The sequence below is a fragment of the Notolepis coatsorum genome (genome assembly GCF_963971535.1).
Source record: "Notolepis coatsorum genome assembly, chromosome: 16".
Taxonomy (NCBI): domain Eukaryota; kingdom Metazoa; phylum Chordata; class Actinopteri; order Aulopiformes; family Paralepididae; genus Notolepis; species Notolepis coatsorum.
Genome location: NC_140180.1, coordinates 71,291,849 through 71,314,262, shown reverse-complemented (window position 1 = coordinate 71,314,262; position 22,414 = coordinate 71,291,849).

Genomic DNA, 22,414 nt, shown 5'->3' with positions numbered 1-22,414 from the left:
CCTCCCGGCCCGGCGGAGTGACGTCCCCGGCAGCAGTGAGGGGGAGAGGGAAGCAGGAGGGCGGGGGGTCTTGTCTACGGCTGTGGTCTGAGGGGGGCAATATTGCACCATAAGTCCTCATCCTGAGGTCACTGGCCCACACAGCAAGAGGGGATAGAAGGAGGGCAGGTATCACTACCCCCCCCCCTCCCACGTTTTCTGGAGAAAAGGCGATTTCTAATGTACACACAGACCAAACAGACCCCAGCTGCCCAGGTACTTACTGACACTGATAAATGGTTAGGCAACTGACATTGACAAACATTGAAACAGACACTTGTGTTTACCCAGTGCAGCCTGGAGGAGTGCTGCTAAAAGCATGCGTGCTGATTGGTCAATGGAGGGTGGACGAGCGACAGTAGGGGGGGGGGGGGGGGGATGAGTCCTCTTAATGGACGATAGCAATTGCTCAATGTTCCCTGAGCTATTGGGAGTCATGGACATCGGCAGAATCAATAACACCGGCCCAGCGGACTCACTGTGGCATTGCATATATACGCCACCAGAAGCCTGGCATATCCAGACAAACTTCACAAAGAACAACCTATCACGACAGTGTTTTTGGTCTATCGAACACTGCCTGTGAATTACAAATCGGTTCGAATCCGCAGCGGAGGGGCATTTCAGCCGAGACCAGCTCAAACCAGCTTTGGACCTCAGTGGGAAGGTCACAGCTGGCCCCAGAAAGGCTGCCCATCCCACAGACGGGAGACTCCAGAGCCAGACAACAGGCAACTCTATTCCTCTCTCAGCTTGCCTGTCCGACCATGCAGCCACTACTCTTAGTAACGCAGCCAATCGGCGTCCGAGCCTTGGCCGCCTCGGCTGATTATCTGACCCGCATGCTGATGGGAAAGCAAATGTCACCCTTAATGGCTGGCAGGCTGGAGACACCGCTGCCAGCGGCTTGTCTCTCTGGCTCCCACACACACACACACACACACACACACACACACACACACACACACACACACACACACACACACACACACACACACACACACACACACACACACACACACACACACACACACACACACACACACACACACACACACACACACACACACACACACACACACACACACACACACACACACACACACACACACACAGATAAAGACACAGGCACAATTGCATGCACAATAAGCATGCATGCAAACCCACACACACACACACACACACATGCATGCACGCACAACCACACACACACACACACACACACACACACACACACACACACACACACACATAAAGACACGCTGGCACAAGTGCACACACAAATAAGCATGCATACAAACACACACTCACATACACACACACACACAGATAAAGACACACAGGCACAATTGCACGCACAAATAAGCATGCATGCAAACCCACGCACACACACACACACACACACACATGCATGCATGCATAACCCCACACACACACACACACACACATAAAGACACGCTGGCACAAGTGCACACACAAATAAGCATGCATGCAAACACACACTCACATACACACACACACACACACACACACACACACACAGATAAAGACACACAGGCACAATTGCACGCACAAATAAGCATGCATGCAAACCCACGCACACACACACACACACACACACACACACACACACACACACACACACACACACACACACACATGCATGCACGCATAACCCCACACACACACACACACACACACACACACACACACACACACACACACACATAAAGACACGCTGGCACAAGTGCACACACAAATAAGCATGCATGCAAACACACACTCACATACACACACACACACACACACACACACACACACATACATACATACATACATACATACATACATACATACATACATACATACATACATACATACATACATACATACATACATACATACATACATACATACATACATACATACATAATGACACAGGCACAAGTGCATGCATGCAAACACACACACAGAGACACACAGGCACAAGTGCATGCACAAATAAGCATACATGCAAACACACACACTGTGTCACTCAACGTGTCTGACTGTGTCACTGTGTTACTCAACGTGTCTGACTGTCACTGTGTCACTGACTCAACGTGTCTGATTGTCCGACTGTGTCACTCAACATGTCTGACTGTGTCACTGTGTCACTCAATGTGTCTGACTGTCTGACTGTGTCACTATGTCACCGTGTCGAGCCAAAGGTAGTATGTTGAAAAAAGGTTAGGAAACATGTCTGCACACTTGTTTGTAGGATGAAGGATGATGGTTTAAGTGCAATAAATTATCACTAAATCTCAGCAAAACAACTTTATTGTTTTTCACTCAAATTGGATGCGCACTGATCATATTTGCATTACAATTTATGGAAAGGAGCTGTCAAGAGTAGTGTCCACAAAATTCCTGGGGGTCGTCATCGATGAGTCACTATACAAATGCCACATTAAATATCTACTAACAAAACAGTCTAAATATGTTGGTTTATTCTGTAAAATTATTACCTGCCCTTCTCACTCTCTATAAAACTTTGTATGAACCCCTCATTAATTATTGTAATGTCATATGGTGCAACACTTACCCCAGCCATCTCAAGAAACTTGAAAGTTTACAAAATAAAATACTACGAGTAGTGTCATGGTCCGGGTTTAATACGCCCTCACGTCCTTTGTTCCATCGCGTTGGTCTCCTGAGGCTTGCTGAGTCTAATGTACACCAAAATGCATCAATTATGTATCAAGTTGTAAACAACATGAATCACAGACTGTCTGAGCTTGTCCCAGTCTGCCGTCCACTGCACATCCACAACACAAGAAATAGGCATCTTATCTTTGGCAAGAGGAGAAAACTCAAATGTGCCAGCCTAAGCATAGCATGCAGGGGCCCGCAGATCTGGAACGGCTCGACGAGAGTCTGAGGGCTAGATCCACAAAGAATGGATTGCACTGTGCTAATTGCACCCTTACTTACAATTCATTATGAATTGAAAATGGGGGACCATGATGTAAACAAGACGAAAGTATTTCTCTGGTCTGCATCCCCTTAACAATTGTGTGTATTGAGCCGTACTGTATTGTACCCATTCTGCAATCTGTTACTAAAATGTCCATTCAATCAATCACCTGCGCGGTGATTGATTGAATGAACATTTTGTTGGGGACACGATGGACAGTGACACCAATACTGGAAATCGTGATCAGACAATTGGAATATTCTTTTTGGGATACCTCCTAGTAAAGGTAAGGACTATATGACATCAATCCTACTTTGATCCAACCATGATTTCACATCGATCTCAACGATTATAATTTATGTAACGTACTCCAAAACGTATGCTGTTGGTGACGATCAAAGCATCAAAAAACTACCGCCCCCCCCCTTTCATGCATTCATGATGAAACATAATACATATTTGATTTGGAAATAGTATAGCGTGTCCAGGCAAGAAACGCCAACGCTTATAGCAGAATTCACATAGCGCCCTATAACTCAGCTTTTCAGGAATTAGCCCGGATCACTCCTACAATATTCACCACGGTATAACACGCGAACGTATACATGAAAAGATTTATTCTTTTTCACATGTTGAACAATGGATAGTTGATGTCAAATGAGCCATAGTATTGTCTCCATAGCTATAATATAGAATATAGATATAGCCCTGCAAAAGACCGCCACGCATCCCTATCTCTTAGAGCGGTGGCGTAGTAGGAACAAAGATGGCTAGACCCGCCGGCGCTGAAAGAGTTCATGGAAAACCGCAAATCTGCAACTGTTCTTTACACACAAACATTGACTTCTGTGTACTTATACTGTATATTATTCAACTCATCATGAGCAGAGCTTTCATTAGCCTATGAAGGCTCTGTGACGGTTTTGAAAAAAGTCCCTTTTGGAACAAAACATTTGCAGCCATCTTGCATTTGAAGGTCAAAAATAGGTCAAATCATTATATAAACACCAAATATATTCCTTGAAACCATGCTCTGAAACCATGTATTGTGCATCATTGTAGGTAGAACCATTAAAAAGTAAATTTCCACGGCAGCCATTTTGGATTTTGGTCTCTCACAAAATGTCCCAGCCTTTTTTTTTTTTTTTTTTAAACTTTGGCCATTCCGCTGGCTCTTTTTTGCGTTTATCGCATTTACTCTGGTCAAGAATGACCGACAGAAACAGGCTGAAGGGGTACAGATGGGGGGGAAGACACTCTGGGAAGGGCACGGCTGCAGTCCGGGATTCGAACTCGCTAAACCCCAGATCCGTGACGAGCACGGTTGTCCCCGGCGCCGAAATAGCGCTCGAGGTACGCGGTGAGCTACTGGAGCTCCCCCCAGCCTTTTTTTTTTTTTTTAAATACAATAATAATAATTAGTTTATTAAACCTCCTAGATGACAAATCCATTGAGAAATGGACCTTCGCTCTCCACGGTCACGGAAGTGCAACAGATGACCCAACTATATTGTGATGTGATTTGCAATATATATGTATGTAATGGAGTAAACAAAGATCCAACACATCTCTCTGTCGCCTGTCCCTCTCCACCCCTTCCTTATGAATGTTAGATGTGGGTTATACTGTACACTAGACTAAAGGTATTTGAGGTCACATCAGCCTACTGTATGTTATTGTTGTAGCAATGGAACAACAATACTAAGTTGTACCACGAAACTGTTACTTTGTTTGTCCATGTAAGACCTAACAAATTACCAGTAGCTCCCTTCTCCTCACTTTTCTTTTCTTTTCTTCTCCTCTTCTCTTCTCTTCTCTTCTCTTCTCTTCTCTTCTCTTCTCTTCTCTTCTCTTCTCTTCTCTTCTCTTCTCTTCTCTTCTCTTCTCTTCTCTTCTCTTCTCTTCTCTTCTCTTCTCTTCTCTTGTCTTGTCTTGTCTTTTCTTCTCTTCTCTTCTCTTCTCTTCTCTTCTCTAGATCTCTTCTCTTCTCTAAATATCTGTGTTGAACTTCAGTCAACACCCTCTGGTTATTGTGATTAAGTATACATTTTTTATATTATTATAAATCCACATTCAAGAAAAACATCATAACAATGTGGAAACAGCTTTTTTTCATTTAAGTTGAAAAACTGTGAGACACCAACGCTTCAGACCTCCTCTATTCATAAAATATGTTCTCATGTGTGCAGCTGTTGGCCAGGAACTTTGCACAACACCAGAATATCTAGTCTAGGAGCCTTTTGATTAAAAAAAGTATATATATAAAAAAAAAAAAAAGAGACCTATGTACTTCTACAGTACATAGAAGTATGGCACACAAAAACTAAGTCATGTTTGTCATGGATCATTCAGGCTACAGCAAAACTATACTACAGTGATGTGTCAGTGATTTCACCTAAGTATACATGGGGATTTATTTGGTCTTTAACCTACAGTATCCCTCGACACTAGCCTACATGTATTACATTACATTAGATTAGATAATTAGATTAGATTAAAATGTATTTTCATAGTAAAGCACAAGTACAGTACAAAAAAAGTAACTTCTAACCAGAGTACAAATGTAACTGTAAAGTGCATTATACAATGTACAAGTGATTAAATGCTATATAACAAGCTGCTACAGAGTAATTATTCCTTTTGATAAAAAAAACTAAAACAAAACATGATACCATGGCATGGTTCAGTGGTTCCAGCTATTTGACATGCACTAATTGTGTGAAACCAATTGAATACATTTGTCCACTGATAGCTTGATTGAGCCAGCTTGGCGAACGTGGATATGGTCAACAGACGGAGTGTTGTTTGCCCTGGACTGTGGCACTGGGCTGCTTGCTCCACTTAACACCGGCGTCACTGGGAAATGTTGAAGTGAACAATTAGTGAAAAGGCAGACAACAGCTCAGAGCAGAAACGTTTGGACACATCAGTGCACTACAGCCACTTAGAGTTAACCCTTTCACTACCACACTACAGATGGTTAACCCCATTCACTACCACACTACAGACGGTTATATATTCGTACTGGCATCGCGTCCCGCTCTTAAGCCATACCGAGATATACCTCATCTCATGTACCTAGTGTACTCCATCAACGAATAAAACCAAATACACCCAGCACCTGCCAGGCCCCGCCCCTACTGCCGTACTATATAGTACTGGGCGTGGCCACCACTCACTCTTCCTCTATTTTCGTTTGTTATGAAAAGTTTAGATAATATTGAGTGCTTACGGAGATTTGCTTACCCCTGGAATCTTCGGGGTATGTTCCAACGACACGTCGGGTCTATTCTGATGTTCCCTCTTCTTGTGGCAGCAGATCGAGGGACAGCGTGCGAGGTTGGCTATCGAGCCGGCTCGCACACAGGTAGGTCATCAGGCATTGATGCTAGTGTTAGTAATGCTGGGTTGTTTTGTTACACAACCGAGTTGTGTGTCGGCGCCAGGGGCGGGATGGTTTGGTGAACGTTCCCCTGAAGTGGACGGTTTCCAAGCGATCCTGGAGCGTGCTGCTAAACACTAATGCTAACGCTAATGCTAATGCTAACACTAATGCTGAAATGCTGGGCACTGTTCTAATGTTCCCCGCCGTGGGATGTTGTCGCTTTTCCCTCCTCTTAACCGGTTCATTGATGAAGGTCAGTCAGTAGCTAATGTGGGGGGTTTTGCTGAGTCCTATTTTACCCTTTTTATGGGTAAATGGGTTGACAACAGGGTGCAGGGCGGGTGTGCCGTGGCTAGTTAGCCAGGTAGCATCGATCCTGTGCCCCGGCGGGGTTGGACGGTGTCCCACCCGGAAGCCGATGCTTGAGAGCGAGTCGGCCCGGCGGGTGGCAGTAGAGCTATACTGCTGCAGGATGGGATTTAGCGGTGGCCAATGTTGTGGCTCAGCTGACTGTTTTCTGTCCACATTAGCGTCGAACGCTATGCTATATTGGGCTACTGTTTTCTGTTCTGTCTCTCTGCTACGGGAATGTCTGTCTATACTACAGTTTTCCCTCCTCTCAACCATTCATGCTGACGGTCAATCGGTGTCTACTGGGGGAGTAGTGCGGGGGGGGGCTTTGTTTACCTTCATGGGTAAATGGGCTGAGGTCTAGGGCTGGTGTGCTGTTGTGAATATTATGAATGAATGCGGGACTGGTTCTCTCTGGTCCGCCTCCCCTTAACGTTGTGTGCATGGGCTTGCCCATTCTACAATATGTTCGTGGTGTTAGTTCATTTATTCATTAACCCCTTCATGGTGCACACCACAGTGGAGGTTGCTGGTTGCAACCACCACTGGTGCTCCGTGTTAGCATCAGTCCTTTGCTTTTGACATGTTGAAACAGTGCCCCGCCTGGCCGACGCCATGAGGTGGGTTGGCCCGGCGAGTGGCTGGTGGGCTGCTAAAGCTTGTACCGCCACGGTATGAAATTGGCAGCGATTAGTAACTGTGTTCGAATTGCTGTTTTTTCTATCAAAAAATGGTGTCTGGTGGTGGGGCCTTGAGGGCCAGCCGACGTCGACACATCGCGCAAGGTTGTTGACGTTATTAGCTTTGACCTAGCCGCAAGCTATAACCGCTCAGGGCTCCCCTCTCCGCAGAGGATTTTGGTCTTCCGCTGGAGCGCGGGCGGTATTGTCCTAGGCCCCACACCGCCTCACACCGCGCAGCCAGAAGAAGAGAGAGTACGGCCTCGTCAGCGGCGATGACGAGGCCCTCGACAGGCGGCCATGTTTTCCCCCGCCAGAGGTATCCTGGGCGTTGAATCGACAGGTGTCCACAAGGCCGACAGCCTTGGCGGCCGAGGGATCGGCCATGTTGGATGGGCTCGGCTTGGAATATACAAGCCGTCGCCGTCCTGCCGCGAGCAGCCCACTCTCCGATCACTCCCTCCCCCAGCACCAGCGGAAAAAGGGGGCTCTGATTGTTTCCTTTGGCTGCGGGCCGCGTGCCTTCGTTGAAGCGCGGGCGGCCCCACTTTTCGCTTCTCATGGGGACAGGGGCTGACACCCAGTTGATGGCTGAGCCTGGGTCTGTCCGTGAGAATGTTGTGCTGTCAAGCGGCTCCCACACCATAAGCTGTGTTGGTTGAGCCTGGTGTTACGTCTGTCAACTATAAGTGTTGTCAGCAGGGGGGCTCGAAACCTTTTGAGGCACACAGTGCAGGCTTCCCCGGCCTCGCCTTCGCCAGGCCAGGTATCATGTTGGTGCCTCCCACTCCTGAAAGATTGGCAGTGGTCTCGCAGGCGCGCGTGATTTGGGTGGTAGTAATATCACTGCAGGGCTACGGTGTGTAGGAACCCATGGGGGCCTCACACCTTGCATGTCCGGCTGCAGAACAACTCCTCAGCATGTTCTGGAGGGGTGTTCAGTGGGGGAGCTTTTGTCACCTAGAACTGATGTCAGCTTCCCCCGTATCAAACCGGCCCTTTCTGTCGGGGTCCCCCCTTGGGTGCGATTGCCTCGTGGGTAGTGTCAGGGTCAGATGTCCCGACACGGAACGCTCTGCTCGCACGGGTCCAGGGTTGGCTACGCACAGCGGGTGGGACCGGGCCGCCTATCTACAGTTCCTAGCGGACCTGCGCCACATGGCGGTGGGTGCGTTGGGAGTGTCATCACATATGGCTACAGCAGTACCATATGTCGAGGTGGATGGAGAGAACGCTGTGGCGGGGACTTGTATTTAAAACACAACCCCACCCGTTTTCGGGTTTGGTACAGACCCTATTGTCAGGGTCACCAGCAGTGACAGCTCTGGTCGACGTGATCTGTTCTCTGTGGACGAACTAAGCCATCGTCGTGGCGTTTTCCTCCCGGTGTTCTCTGGTGGGGTTAGCGTATGAGTACCAGGGGCTGCCGTTCGGCTTTTCTCTGGCTCCCCGCATCTTCACCAAGTGCGTGGAGGCCGCACTGGGGCCTCTGCGTCGTCAGGGGTTACGAAGTGTAGTCTGCCCTGCCGACGTTCTGGTCCTTGGCGGTCAAGGTGGATCGTCAGGTCTCATGCCAGGCAGGGTTCCTACCAGCCTGGGGTTGCTGTAGACTGGAAGTAGAGTACTCCTCTTCCCAGTTAACGGGTGGAGTGCTATGGGCATCCCTCTCAGAGCGTGTTGCGAGGGTCCGTCCTAGGACGGTTACGGCGCTGTCCGTGATACGCCTGCTCGGTATGAGGGCATCTGCTCATTCCGTGGTCCCTCTTGGCCTCCTCTTCACCCCAGGAGGAGGTTACGGAGGTGGTTTTTTTCCAGTATGGAAATAGACCCTGTGAGAGGCAAGTCAGGACGGACAATACGACGTCAGTGTCGTATATCGACAGACAGGGAGGAGTACGCGGCTGGCTATGGGCGTTCTCCATCTGCGCGGCCTGAGGGCTCTCCACATCCCCGGCAGGGTGAATGTGGGTACAGGTGTAATGTCGCGGGGCGGTCCTCATCCTGACGGGTGGGGATTATGTCCGGACATAGTCAGGCAGGTCTGGGACCGATGCCGTGCCGCCTGGGATTCTTTCCCCCGTACATCTGTTAGGTCAGTTGTTGGGGCGGGTACGTTGAGGAGCGCAGGTCCTTGATCCTGATTGCGCCGGACCGGGGCGCAGCTGTGTGGTTCCCGGTCCTGATCCAGCTCTTGGTATCCCGTCATGGCCTGTTCCTTGGTCATCGCGGGCCCTCTCTCAAGCGCACAGGTCTCTGTGTTAGTTCCCTGTGCTGGGCCAGCTGCTGGTGGGTTGGCTGGTGAGAGGGTGAGTCTGGAGAGGATGGATCCTTCTGTGGTTGGTACCATCCGGAACGCGCATGCTCCCTCCACTATCGCGGATTACGCAGGTAGGTGGCGTATTTTCCAAGAGTGGTGTAAGGCCACCCTCTTGTGAAGCGTTTCCTGCTTGGCGTTGACGCCTTAAGCCGGTTAAACGCTCTTTGGCTCCGAGCTGGGATCTTCAATTGGTCCTCGGTCGGTTGTCCTTGGCCCTGTTTGAGCCTCTTGAGCAAGCGCTGTTGGAACGGCTGTCGTTCAAAGACTGCGTTCTTGCTGGCCATCACCTCCGCTAAAACGCGTGGGTGTGCGTGTGCTTGTGCTCTCCGAGGAAGAGTGAGTGGTGGCCACGCCCAGTACTATATAGTACGGCAGTAGGGGCGGGGCCTGGCAGGTGCTGGGTGTATTTGGTTTTATTCGTTGATGGAGTACACTAGGTACATGAGATGAGGTATATCTCGGTATGGCTTAAGAGCGGGACGCTTAGCCAGTACTCATATAACTAGGTTATATACCCTGTCGTTAACCGCCGTCTATAGTGTGGTAGTGAAGGGGTTAACCTTCTGTAGTGTGGTTGTGAAAGGGTTAACCCTTTGTTGTGTGGCAGTGAAAGGGTTAACCTTATGTGTTGTCGCAGCGAAAGGGTTAACCATTTGGTAGTGTGGTAGTGAAAGGGTTAAAACAAGGACACACAGTGTCACGGATGCCAAGCATTCTGGCATAGACTGAGCCGGTCTTACACACACAAGTGAGGCCTGTACCTGTGAGCCGCCACTAGGGGCAGAGTGACTGAGTGAGTGAGTGAGTGAGTGAGTGAGTGAGTGAGTGAGTGAGTGAGTGAGTGAGTGAGTGAGTGAGTGAGTGAGTGAGTGAGTGAGTGAGTGAGTGAGTGAGTGAGTGAGTGACATTGTCAGTCATATAGAGGTGCTTCGCATCTAAAACAGCAACAAAAACAGCCACATTTTGGCTAATCAGATATTTAGCCTTCAATTCAATAACAAAAATGCAATTAGCTTGTGACAAAGTCAAATAAAGGGAAGATATGGTCAAAAAAGGTATACAGATATGTAGCAGATGTGTATTTCACTGTGGCGTAACTATGTGAATTCTCTTTCAGTTAAAACATTTTCATAAAGAAAGAACAATTAGACTTTATGAAGTTGAGGGGTAACAGGTTTCTGTATGACTATTCTTTTTTTCTCATGTTATTGTAAGTATAGATTGTTAAATAATTGACAGACCAACTATTTCTGTTGTTTATTTATTGGGAGTAAGAGAGTAAGGGGCAGGCAAAATAATATTTTCTTTTCCCTGCCCTCCCTGCTCTCTTTTTCGCTCATGGAATGTGCCGATTGAGAAGTGATTTTGAATATGAAACACTTTCTTTTATGGAACTGTGCATTACCATGAACAGAACAAATGCAAATGTAATGAAATTAATGATGTAGGACATAATAACTGTTAGTCACAGAAAGTTAAAACAAAAAAAAACTAAAATGACAAAAGACACTGGCATAGAGTCATGTCAAGAAGAGTCCTTCAAACAACAAGGCTGCAGTGTCACACGCTAAATATTACACACACTATGTAACGTTCACAACAAACAAAGAGGATAAGAGAAATTCTTCAAGTGAGATAACTGTGAAGTTTTTCATTTGAGTCCTTCACATGAATGTATTCATTTGAGTCCAGACTGCGCCAGTGTGTCCCGACCAGAACGGCTCATACAATGTATCAATGATGTAAAGGTTTCCTCTTGTTCAGTCCAACTCCATGATTATCTTTCCATGAAAAACTCATTGCCAGATTACATGTCTAGACGTGAATCGGCTCTTTCTCTGCTTGTCAAAATGGAACATCTGGAGTAGTTCCAGTTCCCCAGGCATCAAATCACCACTGTGCCATTTCTGCCATGAACACCCTGATCACAACTATCAATAATTCTCAGCACTGATATATGTGTAATCAGTATGGGCGTAACAGAGTGTAATGTCCACCTAAAATGCATTTGCTCAGGAGAAGAGCGTTTGATTGATTGATTGATTGATTGAAAACTTTAATGAACAGATTTCAGAATGGGTACAGTACAGTACAGCTCAATACACACAATTGTTAAGGGGACGCAGACCAGAGAAAGACTTTTGTCTTGTTTACATCAGGGTCGCCCATTTTCAATTCATAATGTTCGCTGTGCTTCAGTGGTTTCCAACAGTGTACTTCTTCAATTTAATATACCAACACAAATCCTCTACATATTGCATTTTAAGAGCAGTCTAGGTACTGCAGCCTAAAGACATTACCTGTTCTTAGTTCCACTAAATGCTCTCTTTATTAAGTAGCGGGATGCAGTATTATGTATTTATTATCATTGAGGGCGATCTTTGCCAGGTCCTCCAAAAGTGATTTCCTGTCTCTATCTGGGTCAGTGAAGTTGTACTTGAATATAATTAATGTATTCATTATTCACATTATATAATACACATAATATGATTGTGAATGACTTTCCAATACATAGCAACCCATCTTGCATTGTGGAGGAGGCTTATGCTCCAACCAGAGATACATCGATGACCAAATCTACTGTTAAACGGACCCAGTCAAACAAAGACGTGCCACTCTGTGAGTGCAATCAACATTTGCATAATGGATCATGAAATAAATAAAAATAATTGTGGAATGCAAAGCACCTCTACGACCGGCAATGTCACTAACTGACTCACTCATTCATTCAGTAATTCAGTCATGTTTTACTTTTACTTTATTCGGTTTATTTGATCAGGGACAGTGCATAATATGATTTTGATATTATCAATCAACAGTAATACATTTATAAATGAATAAAAATGAAAAACTGTAAATATGCCAATTAGCAGGGTTGCTAGTTTTTAGCTGTAGTCCCTGGGCTAGATGTTAAAGCCAGAAAAGAAACAGAAAAATAGAAAGACATTAAAACTAATATAGAAACTATTTAAAACATTTAAAACATATTATGTACATTCACTCACTAGACATTCATGCATCTATCAGATCATGCGACATACAAGGACATTACATGGTCAGGCGACACAGAGTACAGTCGAGTACAGTCGGACAAGCAATGCATTGCAGACAGTCATGCAGGCAACACACACTCTATGCGTAGCAGGTTAAAAACAAATCAAAGCCCATACACGAACAAGCACTGCACTGCACAGGCAGGCAGGCACACACACACATAGACAATCAGAACAGTCAGGCTAATGGGCAAGCATACAGGGTTGGGCAGCTGGACCAGGCATGTGCACACATAGAGCCCAAGGGGTGCTTGAGCACCTGCCCTTTTGAGCCTCATAAAAAAGTGCCCTTAAAGGAAAACTCCAACATTTTGGGAAATTAGCTTATTTGCCATCTACCCTGGAGTTAGACAAGAAGATACATACCTTTTTTATTCTCTGTGCATGCAGTAGGAGTAGGAAGACGTGCACGTTAGACTAGCTTAGCGTCAGTCACTAGAAGTAGGTTCCTCCATTAGCCTAGTTCCCAACGTCTTCCCACTCCTACTGCATGCACAGAGAAGATAAAGGTATGCATCTTCTTGTCTAACTCCAGGGTTCCCAACCTGTTATTTTTTTTTTCCTCCTTCTTTTTCCGATTTTTCTCCCATCCCACTGTTAGTCGTTATGCCAATTCCCAACCCCCTTCCTGGTTGTTGCGCACTTTCCCCTACTGTTGGTCCGAGAGGCCGGAGACTGTCACATGCTTTCCTCCGACGCATGTGCAGCCAGCCGGCAGCCAGCCTGGCCGCGCAGATTCTCACTGGGAGAGTGTAATGCGTGGGAGGCCGCACTACCTCTCACCAGATCCTACCTTCGCTGAGCAGGCGCCCCGACCGAACTGTAGGGGTCGCTGTCCACAACGCCCAGGACCCACCCACGGCTCCCCTCCCCCTAACTCAGCCAAACGAGTTAGTATAGCGATCAGCCCGAGCCAAGGCAATGCTGACTCTCCGGGAGTCGAGACCGCAGCCTCTTGCATTGGTGACGAGCACAAGGAGTGTTAACTGTTAAGATACATACCTTTTTCTTCTCTGTGCATGCAGTAGGAGTAGGAAGACGCGCACCGTTAGCCTAGCTTAGCGTCAGTCACTGGAAGTAGATTCCTCCATTAGCCTAGTTCCCAACGTCTTCCTACTCCTACTGCATGCACAGAGAAGAAAAAGGTATGTATCTTCTTGTCTAACTCCAGGGTAGATGGCAAATAAGCTAATTTCCCAAAATGTTGGAGTTTTCCTTTAAAAAAAATAAAAATAAAATAAATGTTTTCTTATTTTTTTCCCGTTGCGCATATAGACTGCCCTTCCAACTGAAAAGTGTCAGGATAGAATAAAAATATTAGGTAAAGAGAGAGAGATGCCCCGTATTCCATTGCAGTTTGCACGGCCTCCTCAGCGTGCCTCTCCGCGGACCTATATATTTTATGCATAGCGTGGGTGGTGATGATGATGATGATAGAAACCGCTGTGGCGCATACAGTTGAATGCTGGTATTACACTCACTGAGGGACACGAAGAAGTCAAGTCCGATGGGATTTGGGAATCTCAAATACAAATCGGGATTGGAATAAAAAATGCATTTATATTAAACAATACAGAATATACAGCACTTCTTGGGGTCTGTAGGGTAAGCACTTATTCCCTCTCCCCTGAACATTTATGGAGATGTATGGGCCTTTTAAGTCAGTGATAAAAGTGTCTTTCAAGGATAAGTGAGCTCCTGTACTGATTATTATAGTTCAATATTCAATCTTTAATCACCAAAACCCCCCAAAAAGCATAAAAAGGGGGCCCCCTCGCCCCCAAAAAGGGCCCCCAAAAATCGCGCTTGCGCGCTTCACACGCTCGGTTCTAGGATACACAGGTATAGTGCCCTTTTCAGCATTTGTGCACCTGCCCCTCTAAAGTCCTGTGCACGTCCCTGAGCTGGACTGCGACGTGGAGATGCTTCCAGCTGCAGCACGTCAGACCGCAGCGCTTACAAGCCCCGCGCTTACAAGCCCCGCACATAGCGACCCCTCGCTTCCATTGGCTGATTTTGGTCACGTGATTTGGGTCCCACCCAATGGCTGAGGTCCCCCGCGCTTAGATACCCCTCGCTTCCATTGGCTGATTTGGGTCACGTGATTTGGGGACCCAATGGCTGAGGTCCTCCGGCCGCTCGCTTTCATTGGCTGATTTGGGTCACGTGATTTGTGCAACCAAAACATTACGTGAAACTAAGTGAAGAAGAACACTAACAGATATAAAGTTTATAAACAAAATGGGCGCATCTTTCAACACAGTCTTTGGGTAAAGGAGTAACCTTAGCCTCCTTCCATCTCTTTGGACATAGTCCCACTTGTATACATCTATTAATAATATGACACTTGTAAGATTCTGATCAAACTGGCCAGTATCACGTCTTCGTCTGTTTGGCCCTCCATCCAATTCCTCTGCGTTGTGTACTTTTAATGGTCCTGACGTCTCCGATACTGGTAGATAAGATCCTTATCTTCCCCCGTTAGTGCAATCCATAAACCATAATACTTCTCCACTTCCGTAAGAATTCGACACTTCGACACTGTGAGATACCTTATGAGGAGAAGCGTTGTTTTATTACTATAAACAGAACCTCATAATCAGATGTTATCAGATGTTATCAAATTGTATCGTCCTTGAAGAGTCTATTCTAATGATCTCTCGGTGTGTTCAGAATTGTCCTTTTGTTATTCAGTCCAATAGTGGTCAGGCCTAGTCGTTAGCCTGAACCCTCCTCGTGTTAGCCGAAGCTAATGATGTCGTGGCATTCTTCCTCCTTCCCCCCCCCCCCCTCTCTCGTGATAAGAGGAGAGAGAGAGTCCTCTGTGTGATCTCAGTCCTACTCGCTCTCGGTCAGATTATCGTCTGAGTCAGATTCTAGTCTGCTCAACACCCGGAAACACTGTTCGACTTATAGATGTTCGTCGTCGCAACGACGGCCCCGTCTTCTGGTTGTCATGCGACGTGTTGTCATGACAACTGCATAACCTTTAACACTAATAAACTCACGTTTCATTAAGATGAACCTCTCTCCCTCCTGGGCCCTGGGAGACAGTACACTCTAATCTCAGATGTTCTTCTAAGGAATTCATAACAAAACCCTTGCTGACGCGGCCTGTGCCTGTGAAACCACTGGTTCCACCACCGTTCTATCACCGTCTCCTGCTTCCATGCACATTTCGATCTACCATTTTAGCTGTGGTCATCTCTCCCCAATCTATACATCACATACATTGAAAAAGCACCGTTTTCTCTCAATCCCCCCTTGATTCTTATCACCCCTCAGAATCATAAGACTACTTGGTTTTTCAATTAATTATACACAAAAATAGACTCATAACAATTAGGGCCCCGCCGTCTGCTGTTTTCCTTTTGTTTTCCATTACCCGCATCACACCCAAACCAGAAAGGATAAACAACGGTCATGGAGGAGAGAGAGAGAGAGAGACAGAGAAAAACACAGATTGCAACTTTTCAGACGACACACCTAAACCCTTCGGCCCCCCTATTCGGTACCCCACGTCCAAATCAGAGCGCTCCCTTCCCTCTCTTACAGTACACCTCCCATCTTGGGCCGGTCCCATCTTCTAGGGCAAGGGCCCCTTTCAGTGACGGCTCCTTTCCTGAGCTGGTCCCCCTTCCAGGGCGCGGTCCCCTAGGCAAAAATGTCCCCCCTGGTCTGCTACTGCTCAGTGTCTCTGGCTGTCCTCTCCACATCTGCTCCTCCACCGCCGCCGTCTCCTCCCTCTCGTCGTGGATCATCTGTGTACCAGGCTGATCCTACAGGGCATTACCCGCATCACACCCAAACCAGAAAGGATAAACAACGGTCATGGAGGAGAGAGAGAGAGAGAGACAGAGAAAAACACAGATTGCAACTTTTCAAACGACACACCTAAACCCTTCGGCCCCCCTATCAGGTACCCCACGTCCAAATCAGAGCGCTCCCTTCCCTCTCTTACAGTACACCTCCCATCTCGGGCCGGTCCCGTCTTCTAGGCAAGGGCCCCTTTCAGTGACGGCTCCTTTCCTGAGCTGGTCCCCCTCCCAGGGCGCGGTCCCCTAGGCAAAAATGTCCCCCCTGGTCTGCTACTGCTCAGTGTCTCTGGCTGTCCTCTCCACATCTGCTCCTCCACCGCCGCCGTCTCCTCTCTCTCGTCGCGGATGATCTGTGTACCAGGCTGCCGTGCCTGGCCCCTGCGGCTTCCTCCTCCTCCAGTCTGTCTCCTGGCCATCTCCATCGCTGTCGGTGTCATTCCCCCCTTGAAAGCAGAAACACAACACCGGCAGTCTTTCTGTACACTCGACCCTGTGTTTTCTATTAGTCTACCGTGACTTTGGGCCTGCAGCTCGTTCTCTATATATTTTTTTTTTCCTCTGCAAGCCCCTGCCATGGCCACGCCCTTTCAGACTGTTGGACGGTGTGAGTGTCCTACAGCCCATGGCGCTATTTGTTCTCTATTAGTCCCCCACCTTCTCAACACCCATATCTAATCCTACAGGGCTGTTCCCTGTTTTGTTGTCTTCCGGCGTGACACCAGCAGCTAAACGATACCCACTCGGCGCTCTACGTTTGTCCCACGGTTGACCCCCAGCGCGCGCCAGTTCTTTCTGGTGACGTGTCCCCTCAAGACTCTGCCTATTTATTAGGTGTGAGAAGGCCCCACTGGAGATCGAACTCCCTCTTATTTCATAATTAAACTTATTTAATTAACCTGTATATCGATCTTATTATTATGATAATAACATACAACCGAGCATCGCTCTAACATACAACAGAGCAGGTTGGTTCCCTGCTCCTAACTCACATACGTACTCGTACTATCATCTAACATACAACAGAGCTGTCCGTCGCCCTATACCCTACGGGGCTGTCTACCGTCGCCCTGGAGCTGTCACCGTTGCTCTATACCCTACGGGGCTGTCTACCGTCGCCCTGGAGCTGTCACCGTCGCTCTATACCCTACGGGGCTGTCTACCATCGCCCTGGAGCTGTCACCGTCGCTCTATACCCTACGGGGCTGTCTACCGTCGCCCTGGAGCTGTCCCGTCGCTCTATATACCCTACGGGGCTGTCTACCGTCGCCCTGGAGCTGTCCCGTCGCTCTATATCCTACGGGGCTGTCTACCGTCGCCCTGGAGCTGTCCCGTCGCTCTATACCACACTTTGAGTTCCTTTACAAAGTTCTACATACACCACCGTGTATACACACAAGCAGTTGGTAATCTTGGAAAAATTAAACTCCTTAATTAACTTAAACTCTAAATATTCCCCTATGGGTAATGGAAACTCCCCAGCACTACCCCCCCCCCCTCCGCAATTAAACTCCTTAATTGAATTAAACTCTAAATATTCCCCTATGGGTAATGGAAACTCCCCAGCACTACCCCCCCCCCCCCCCTCCGCCACTAGGTGGCGACCTACTCCTCCTCCATTTGCTTGTATTATCCCACTGCCCCCCTAGATGGCGGCCAAAACTCAGTCTAGAGGATTGTAGGTGACGTGTCACTTCCTGATTCTAAACCCCTCGTGGCTCTGCGGCCATTTTGATTCGGTGCAAATGGCTACTCTCTCAACAAACGGCCGCTGCCCTTCCTTCCAAGGCCTGAAAACACCGCTGTTTTTCCTCTCTTTCCTATCCATTATCAGGGGACGCTTTCTCAGACTAATACTCTTGCCTGATCGGACATAATACACACTGGTACAATCTCCTTTCGACTTTCCTTCTGTTATGAAAACAGTCCCGCCATAACAATTTTTCGATCTGATTCAAGCGCCCCCCCCCCCCCCTTTCCTCATCTCGCATTTACCCTCCTTAAACCAAAACTGTGCAGCCTGCCTCATTTGCTTTTCATTCTCTGTAGATAACACCCTCGATTTTCACCATGGCTCTCTGCTCATATTATTACAGCTGGCATTCTCTCTCTGTGTCAAACTAGAAATGTTTACGTTTACGGATTCACTATCTGTTCGTTTTTATTTGGCTATAAAATCAAAACAACCGTGTGCACAGTGAACTCACATTTTTGATCGGAGCGCTGTTTCCCCTACAGCGCTGGTTCGCCTCCTGACCGCTCGACTCGCCGCTCTCTCCCAGGGCTGGCCGGCCTTGCTCGATCATGATTCTCCCACACATTGATGACTGTTGTCCACTGTCGCCCCATTATTGAAAAAGTCTTTATCCGTTGTTCTTATCTCTTGCAAATCCGGCTGTCATCAACAACCAACAACAACCAACTGTTCCCGTTGTTTTAATCTCTTGCAAATCCGGGTCCCAACGGCATCAACTGTAAGATTCTGATCAAACTGGCCAGTATCACGTCTTCGTCTGTTTGGCCCTCCATCCAATTCCTCTGCGTTGTGTACTTTTAATGGTCCTGACGTCTCCGATACTGGTAGATAAGATCCTTATCTTCCCCCGTTAGTGCAATCCATAAACCATAATACTTCTCCACTTCCGTAAGAATTCGACACTTCGACACTGTGAGATACCTTATGAGGAGAAGCGTTGTTTTATTGCTATAAACAGAACCTCATAATCAGATGTTATCAGATGTTATCAAATTGTATCGTCCTTGAAGAGTCTATTCTAATGATCTCTCGGTGTGTTCAGAATTGTCCTTTTGTTATTCAGTCCAATAGTGGTCAGGCCTAGTCGTTAGCCTGAACCCTCCTCGTGTTAGCCGAAGCTAATGATGTCGTGGCATTCTTCCTCCTTCCCCCCCCCCCCCCTCTCTCGTGATAAGAGGAGAGAGAGAGTCCTCTGTGTGATCTCAGTCCTACTCGCTCTCGGTCAGATTATCGTCTGAGTCAGATTCTAGTCTGCTCAACACCCGGAAACACTGTTCGACTTATAGATGTTCGTCGTCGCAACGACGGCCCCGCCTTCTGGTTGTCATGCGACGTGTTGTCATGACAACTGCATAACCTTTAACACTAATAAACTCACGTTTCATTAAGATGAACCTCTCTCCCTCCTGGGCCCTGGGAGACAGTACACTCTAATCTCAGATGTTCTTCTAAGGAATTCATAACAAAACCCTTGCTGACGCGGCCTGTGCCTGTGAAACCACTGGTTCCACCACCGTTCTATCACCGTCTCCTGCTTCCATGCACATTTCGATCTACCATTTTAGCTGTGGTCATCTCTCCCCAATCTATACATCACATACATTGAAAAAGCACCGTTTTCTCTCACACTGGACTTGCTATGATCGTAGCAGTAATTCTCAATAATTTACTATCCAAGTTGTCTGTGCCAGCTAACTTGCTGTGAGGTAGAGCCTGCAGTAACCTTTCAATATCACTAACCTCAACCTGTTGAAAATCAAATGTACACCCTTTATCTTTCATTATGATATTCTTAATTATGTCATTTGATTTTGTATTGTTTGAGATGTGCATTCCCTGCCTGAGCTGAGATATCTTACTTGCATAAAAATCATTAAAATGGTTGGCAATATCACATGGTTTGGTTAGGACAATTCCATATGACTCAACAAAAGGTGTACAGACATTGGATTTTCTACCCATAATTTGATTTAAAACATTCCATAGATTTTTACCATCATTTCTCACATCATATAACCATGGTTTAAAATATTCCCTTTTTCTCACCTTATTTAACTTTGTGACTTGATTACGTAAGGAACGGTACTTTTGTCTGTCATCTGCAGAACTGGAACACACTGATGCTTTTTTGGCTACAGTATGTCTCTCTCATTCATTAAAATTCATTAAAAGCTACTATCTATCCATGGGGCTGATTTGTTTCTGACATAAATAAGTCCAGTGCAACCTCTGGGTCATCCTCACAACATACCTCCTCCTAGTTTATACCCAACATTTCATTAATAAAACCTTCTACATTAAAACTCTTATATGACCGTGAGTGAAATTTCAGGGGAGCTCCCACAGACCGTAGTACAATATATACATACATGAAACACATATAACACTGTACATAACAGAATATTTTAAATAAAGTGCATGATGAGTGGTAACAGTGATTATCAAGTCCAGGTAAGTGCATGGTGCACGTGAGGGGACAGTCAATGAGCGTTTAACAGTCTGACTGCTTGGGGGAAAAAGCTGTTCTTAAATCTTGAACTCTTGGCATGTATGGACCGGTATCTCCTCCCTGGGGGAAGGAGCTGAAAGAGGTGATGTGCTGGGTGAGACTGGTCCTTGATGATACACTTGGAGCGGTGGAGGCAGCGGGAGGTGAAGACGGAGGTGATGTTTGATAGAGGAGTCCCGACAATCCTGCCTGCCGCCTTCACCACCCTCTGTAGAGCCTCTTGCTCTGCATTTGTGCAGCTGGATAACCACACAGACTTCACACAGACTGTCTGTACAATACTGCTGTAGGCCTATAATACTTATGTAAATAAGTAAGGCAATTGAAATATATCTGCAGTACAGCTCAATACACACAATTGTTAAGGGGATGCAGACCAGAGAAAGACTTCCGTCTTGTTTACATCAGGGTCCCCCATTTTCAATTCATCATAAATGTACAGTTCCCTCCCCCTTGTATATATTTACTGTATGTCACAAATGTAACGGTCTGCATCCCCTTAACAATTGTGTGTATTGAGCTGTACTGCATTCTGCAATCTGTTAATACAGTTTTCAATCAATCAATCAATCAATCAATCGATAAATCAATCAATCAATAAATCAATCAATCAATCAATCGGTCACTGTACCCATTATACAATCTGTTAATAAAGTTTTCAATCAATCAATCAATCAATCAATCAATCAATCAATCAATCGGTCACTGTACCCATTCTGCAATCTGTTAATAAAGTTTTCAATCAATCAATCAATCAATCAATCAATCAATCAATCAATCAATCGGTCAGGTCACGTGTACCCTTTCTACAATCTGTTAATAAAGTTTTCAATCAATCAATCAGGGCCTGTGGTGGTCACGTGTACCCATTCGGCAATCTGTTAATAAAGTTTTCAATCAATCAATCAATCAATCAATCAATCAATCCCGCAGTGCAACGTGACCCAAATCATACGGCAATCTGTTAATAAAGTTTTCAATCAATCAATCAATCAATCCCGCAGTGCAACGTGACCCAAATCAGCCAATGGAAGCGAGGGGTATCTAAGCGCGGGGGACCTCAGCCATTGGGTGGGACCCAAATCACGTGACCAAAATCAGCCCAATCACGTGACCAAAATCAGCCAATGGAAGCGAGGGGTTGCTATGTGCGGGGCTTGTAAGCGCGGGGCTTGTAAGCACTGCGGTCTGACGTTCTGCAGCTGCATACTATTGGCGACGTGACTCGCACAGACCTGATTTTCTATCAACCATGTTTTGAGTGTGTGTGTGTGTGTGTGTGAAGGACCTGAGTGTAGTAATACTGCGGATGTGTGATGGGATGGTGTTCTTGAACTCAGCAGCTCTAATCAAGAAGGCTGATTTACAGAATGAGCTTTTCCTCCCTGGGATGATGACGTTTCCCTCCATTACTGTTCTGGTGAACCTGCTGCTTTCTGTGAAGAACTGTGAGAGAGGTGCTGGCATCTCTGAGTTTCAGTCTTCCTTTTTCCCAGTATGTTTTTCGAGGATGGTTCAGTGTCTGCACTTTATGTGCTCATTTTATGCCTGTC